Source organism: Poecilia latipinna, unplaced genomic scaffold, assembly GCF_001443285.1.
Source record: "Poecilia latipinna isolate Pla-1442-1.1 unplaced genomic scaffold, P_latipinna-1.0 Scaffold2112, whole genome shotgun sequence".
NCBI lineage: Eukaryota > Metazoa > Chordata > Actinopteri > Cyprinodontiformes > Poeciliidae > Poecilia > Poecilia latipinna.
The window spans coordinates 51,899-58,732 of NW_015114728.1; the positions used below are offsets into that span (position 1 = coordinate 51,899).

At 37.7% G+C, this 6,834-nt stretch overlaps 1 long non-coding RNA gene across 1 annotated transcript; it reads left to right on the forward strand.

The window, feature by feature from the left end:
* The first annotated feature begins 1,274 nt into the window (after nucleotides 1-1,274).
* On the forward strand, nucleotides 1,275-3,621 carry LOC106936289 (uncharacterized). The gene is made up of 4 exons (XR_001422102.1): nucleotides 1,275-1,730; nucleotides 1,882-1,963; nucleotides 3,067-3,179; nucleotides 3,271-3,621. It is a non-coding gene; the product is annotated as an uncharacterized LOC106936289 (long non-coding RNA).
* The last annotated feature ends 3,213 nt before the right edge of the window (nucleotides 3,622-6,834 follow it).

Genomic DNA, 6,834 nt, shown 5'->3' on the forward strand with positions numbered 1-6,834 from the left:
CCTTGCGTGAAAAACAGAGAGTACGTTGTCATGGGACACAGGTATTTAAGAATATGCTCCTGGAAAAAGCTTGGAAAGTAAATCAAGCAAGTTTTGATTTTGTGGGATGGCTTCAGCTACGATGAATTGCTGATATTAAATCATCTGATAGATTATTTTTATCATGACATATAAATTAGATTTTACACAAATCAGAGGTGTGAAGTGAAGAGATGGAATAAAAAAATGTGAATGTGTTCAAGAACGTGCGTAAAATCACTATTATCTATAAGTGATGGAACAAATGGCTTGCAGTCAGATTTCACTTCCAGATACAGTTTTCCTCCAAAGGTATAATGTTTTATGATCAGATAGCAGGTCCAGACAAAGTACCACCAAGGGACCCAAAGGTCCTTAGTCAGCAGGGAGACATACAGACATCTTCAGTGATTTTCTATAGATTTAAAGAGGACTTACTGCGAGGACAAACATCACGGGGTCGCTTGGTTTGTAAAAGCGGAAATACAATTTAAGGAGTTGTTTTTGCGAAAGGATTGTGGCTTCTCTCTAGGTCAAACTGACCTGACTCCTTTCCTTCGCAAATGGAACCAAAAAATTACTTGGAAAGGATGGCTGTTGGATAGATAAGAACAACAATCTGAGATAAATTGGTCTATTCAGCAATTCTGAAATGGAGCAGATGCTGAGTTCGTGAGGTCTCCAATATTTTTAAAGGTTGTCCAACACATACTTAGTATAAGGAATGCCAGAATCCTTACATAAATCATTGGTCGAAACTTTACAACTTACACCAGTGAAGATGGGACTGTATAAAAAGGGTGATGTTAAGAATACGGGGAGATTTTTTGTTGAGACTTTGTAAGATTTTTGAGTATTGAACTGATAAAACTGTAATGAGGAATCCGTGGTAGTGTAATAAATCTCTATGGCCTAACAGCAAGAACTACGTCTCCATGCGTTATTTATATTTTAAGAGTTTAGCCACCTTTCAATTCTCCAATAGGTTCTTACCGTATTTGTTATATAGTTATCTTTGATCCCATTTGTTTGTTTTTTAAATCACGTGTTCTGTATTCTTCAATTTCTTTATTTTGAAACTGTAGCTCGGTTTCCAAGCTAGAGCCGCCCAACCCCCGCCGTCACTCCTCCACCAAGTTCCCAAACAAGCCGACGCAATAAGCAAACACCTGGTGGAAATGCGCATCTGCTGAGCTCGTTATACCAGCTGCTTCTCAGTGCAACGCTGGTAAACGAATCAAAGCAACACTCCAGTTATGTTTTTAAAGAGGAAATAACATTATTTTAAAAAAGTTGATTTCACACCCTGCCCCTTTAACTGAGATATGTAACAAGTTTTAAAGCGGCACCAAGACATTTAAAGAGATGTGCAATGTTTTAACTAAAAGCATACCTGCCAGGGTCTTTGTATCTTTTCTTTATTTGTAAAATGTTTTCTAATGACTGCTTCTGCCATTTTACATTCAGCCGCTTTTCTCCCCTGATCGCCCCCATGAGTTTTCATTCAGACCACACCCACTTCAATGTTTTCTTTGCTCTGTCAGTAATCTGGCTCTCTGTGAGAAAACGTGCAACATTTCATGTTATCTTCTTCAAAAGGTCCGTTTTGAATTTTTTTCCCGCAATTTTCCTGGATTTTTTTCCCTCTGTATTTTTGCAATTTTCTTTTCCACCCTTCCTGCGTGACTTCTTTGCATTACCATCAGAAACAGGTGAGCATTTCAAATGTGCTATTTTGAGCTCTTAAAACGTTTATTCTATCTGCATTTATTTATCAGCACCAGGTTACCGGGAAAATGTAATAATAACTGTAATCCTGCGTAGTAACCGCTCTTCCTAACGATCAGATATTTTCACTTTCAGTTTCGGTTCTTGGAAATGGATACCTTTGTATGTGACAAACTAAACCAGTGGGGTCTCAGCGAGTATATTGAAATATTTCAAGGTAAAGTATGACAAATCCTGACTACTAATGAGGAAAGCTATTTTGTTCATTGTATTTGGTTTACCAACATAACTTTAGCTATAGTAATAATAAAACCAATTTGTTCTCCTGACTGGACATAATTTTAAAACCAATCACATCTGTTGTTTAGCAAGTGAATGCGCATAAATTTTTGTTCAAACAATAGAGTTTTTTTTTTTTTGTCAAACTTCTCCTTAATGTGTTTTAAAGGGTCTAACCTTTGTTTCTCCATTAGATGGCACTGTAAAATCTACAGAACATTTGAATGGTTTTAATTTAAAAAAGTCAGCTCTTGAGGGCCAAATTTTACTTTCATAGTATAAATGTTTATACAAGGGCAGGATTATGTAAAAATACCTAGATTTAAGATAAAATGAGATATTCCTTTATTAATCCCACAGTGGGGAAATTTACATTGTTACAGAGGACAGAGCATAACCCATATAAAAATCTATATATACAAAAAAATACAAATGAATATAGAAATACTGAAACAGTATTGTATAAAATATAACTTAATTAATTAATTAATTCCAGGTTTATTGTTTGTAGTGGAGAGTAGTGAACTACTGAGAGCAACGGGTGTTGTGCAGTCTGACGGCGGCTGGAAGGAAAGACCTACGGTATCTTTCCTTCACCCACTTAGGGTGCCGCAGCCTGGCACTGAAGGAGCTGCTCAGTGCTGTCAGAGAGTAAATATGAAGCATGACTTTTGTGAAACGTTTGAGGAGAATTAAACAAGCTAATGTGCCAGTTAAAGTCATTTTCAGGCTTGTGATGTTGCAAAATAGACTATAGGTACAGGGGAGAAAAAGTAGCATAATTTATTAGTGACCCTCTGCCTTTTCTTTCTGTAGTAAGCCATCAACTTTTACCATCATAAAAACACGACTTACTGAAAATACAAAAGCTCCTTATTTTATAAAAACAGTTTTCTCATACAATCACTTAATGGAAAAAAATGGTCTCTTATTCATAAATAACATTGCTTATAACATTTCCTCTCTTGCATGAAATAGATTTTTGCCTCTTTAAAATTATATTTCTGTGTTTGTGGTTAACAGAGTCTCATTTGATTACAGATCAAGGGGTTGACACAGAGAGCCTTTATTGTCTTGAGGATGAAGATATTGACAAGCTGATCACAAAAGTGGGACCGAGAGCTCGGTTCAAGAAAAGACTCAAGCAGTTAAAGGTAATGCCATACATTATTAATCATTTAGTACCACGTCTTCTGCCTATAGATTTAAACACATTGTATATGTAACATTTTATTTTCATTTTAGGAAGAAGAAAACACTAATAGTGAAAAAGAAATTTGTCCTAAACCAGTAAGGCAATCCTCTTCTCACAATAAATGTCAAATATTACATCCATTAACTATCAATATTAAATGATCTTAGACTAGATTAGGAATACCCTTTATTTTCCTGAAGTAGGGAGTTCAGCAGGTGTAACAGCAGCAACCTCACAGGAAATTGAGGCATGTTGGTTCACATAAAGATAAATAGTATAAAAATATTTAAAAACAAATTTAAGAATAATATAATGCACAGTAAAGACAAATTTACCACATAAAATACTGCACAGTCATCAAAAATAACATCCTGTTATCATATGTGCAACTGAGCAGGATAATTTTTAAAACTGTGTGTGTGTGTGTGTGTGCGTTTGTGCAGGTGAATTAACAGGACATTTCGCCTGTATACACGCAACACTAACGGGACATTTTGAATTATGGGGACAGTGCCGATGTCCTCATAATTCTTGCAACGTAAAAATGATTGGAGGTGGTTTGAATGGATGTCAAAGGGTTAAATTCCAAAAATCAGGCAAAGTCCCCATAATTCACCTTTACAAGACATTTGTGTATAACCTGTGTATCGATATAGCGCCCCCGGTGGTAACTTTAGGTACTGCACTTGCTCATGAATAATTCACACATGTGTATTTTTTAGAAACGCTGATTGGCCAGCATACGCGGGTCCCTGTAATGAAGGTTTTTGTCAGGAAAATGTGTGTTAAATAACAATTCTCTTAAAATATGCTACTTTATTGAATGCAAATCTGGCTAAATTAAAACACTGATTATTTTAGATGTACTAAATCTGTAACTGGCTGTTGAGTGATTCATTTCAACAAAGTTAATCTTTAATCTATGGATTTATAGCATACTGAAGGATGTAAGAGGATTGATAATATTGAGTCTAAAAATTTCACTGGCTATAGCATATTTTTGGATTGTAAATTAAATTTTGAATGATGAAAAGATAGATGTTAATAAATATTGGGAGATTGAAAGTTAATTATCACATGCAAATGTAATAGTTTAGGTATAGGGACAAACTTTACCCAACTAAATCTTAACCTACAGTGAAGTAACTCAATAGATGATGCAGATTTAATGAGAAAATGTTAATTTTACTAAAAAGAGACTTAGACTAGTAAGAGTTTATGTGAACATCCCTGGACAACACCTTTTTATCCATAAATACACTGAATCTGGAAAGTATTCACAACGCTTCACTTTTTCCATGTTTGGCTATGTTATAACATTTTTCCAAATTGTATTAATCCCTTTCCTCAAGATTCATAACACAAATGCCCTATTATGATACGATGTGTGAAAAAGTGTGTGATTTTTGCAAACTAACTAAAAACAGAATTACTAAGAAATTACATTTACATACATAAGTATTCACAGCCTTTATCATGAAGCTCAAAATAGAGCTATTTTCACTAATGATTGCAGAGATTAAGTTCTACAACTTAAATAGATTCCATCTGTAATGAATTCTGTTGATTTGATTAGATCTGGAAAGGCACACACCTGTCTTTATAAAGTCCCAAAATGGACAATGGATATCAGTATGCAAACACCAAGCTTGGAATCAAATACATTATCTGTAGACCTCAGAGACAGCATTGTTTTGAAGCAAAAATCTGGGGAAAGATATAAAACATTCTGCTGCTTTGAAGTCCCCAATGAGTTCAGTGGCCTCCTTCATTCATAAATGGAATCAGTTTGGAACAACTAGGACTCTCTATAGAGCTAGTTGGTTGTCTAAATTGAGTGATCAGGACAGAAGGGCCTTAGTCAGGAAGGTAACCAAGTACCCTATGGTTACTCCAATGTTCCTCTTTTGAGAGAGGAGAACCGAGAATCTGACCCCTGGCTACAGAAGCTGGCTCTTGGGATGCGAAATGTCACCTCTCTGGTGGGGAAGAAGCCTAAGCAGGTGTGCAAGGTTGAGAGGTTCCATCTAGAAAGTCTGTTTCACCTTGACCCATGGCTCGGGTTCTGGAACAAGTCTCCTTTAGAAGGGGTTGGACACTCTTTCTCTCTGGAGTTGCCCCCAGTGACAGGTGTTTGGCCGGAGTGACAAACTTGTTGCCCCCCATCTCGGTGCTTACACATTGAGGTTCATCCTGGTGAGTGAGAGGGTAGCCTCCCTCTGCTTAGAAGTGGGGGGATGGGTCCTGATGGTTTGTGCATGTGCACCAAACAGCAGTTCAGATTACCCACCCTTTTTGGAGTCCTTTGAATATTAATGGAGAGTGCACCTCTTGAGGACTCCCTTGTTCTGCTTGGAGACTTCAATGTTCACATGGGCAATAACAATGAGACCTGGAGGGGCACGGCAGGAAGAAATGGATCTCCTGATCTGAACCTGAGAGGGGTTCTGTTGGTGGACTTCTGTGCTCATCGTCAGTCATCAATGACTATAGACCTGTTGCCCTGATATCCCATAGCATGAAGGTCATGGAAAGACTTCTGTTTGCCCACCTGAATAAGCTGACAAGCACATATCAGGACCCCCTGCAGTTTGCTTATTGCCATGGAGTAGGAATTGATGGTGCCATCATATACCTGCTTCATCAAACCCACTGTCATCTGGACAAAGCAGGCAGCACTTAGAGGATCATGTTCTTTGATTTCTCCAGTGCATTTAGCACAATTCAGCCTGATCTCCTCTGTGAGAAACTTCAGAAGACACAGATGGAGGCCTCAACAAGGACTGTGTGTCTAACCAGGTGGTCAGCAACACAGGAGCTCCACAAGGCACTGTACTCTCACCATTCCTTTTCACTCTGTACACATCATGCTTTCAGGATAAGTCTGACTTCTGTCACCTATGAAAATACTCGGATGACTCTGCAGTTGTGGGATGCATCAGAGATGGACAAGAGGCTGAGTACAGAGAGCTGGTGGACTGCTTTGTGGCATTGTGTGGGGACAATTATCTCATCTTGAATGTAAACAGAACAAAGGAGATTATTGTTGATTTCTAGAGAAACAGTGTTAGATCAAGCCCCATTTCCATCATGGGAGAAGAAATGGAGGTGGTTAAGGAAAATAAATATCTTGGTGTTCAGCTAGATAACAGACTAGACTTGAAACTCAACAGTGAAACCGTCTACAAGAAAGGACAGAGCAGACAGTATTTCTTGAGGAAGCTAAAATCCTTTAAGGTTTGCAGCAAGATCCTGCATATCTTTTATAAGTCTGTTGTTGAGAGCACCGTCTCCTCTGCTGTCATCTGTTGTGAGAGCAGCATCAGACCCAGGGACTTAAAAAGCTTAACCATTTGATAAAGAAGGCTGGTTCTGTTCTGGGGACGACTGTTAAAATTCTGAAGATGATGATCCACAGAAGAATTTTGCATAAAATCAAAAAAAGTTTTAGATAATGCTCACCATCCTGTTATTTCAAATCCGAGTCTCTTCAGCCAGACGTTTCTACAGATTGGTTGTAAAGCGGACTGCTACAGGAGATCTTTCTTGGCCACAGCCATCACAATCTATTATAACTCCTTAATTAGTTACGTCAACATTTAATTTCCGTTTTG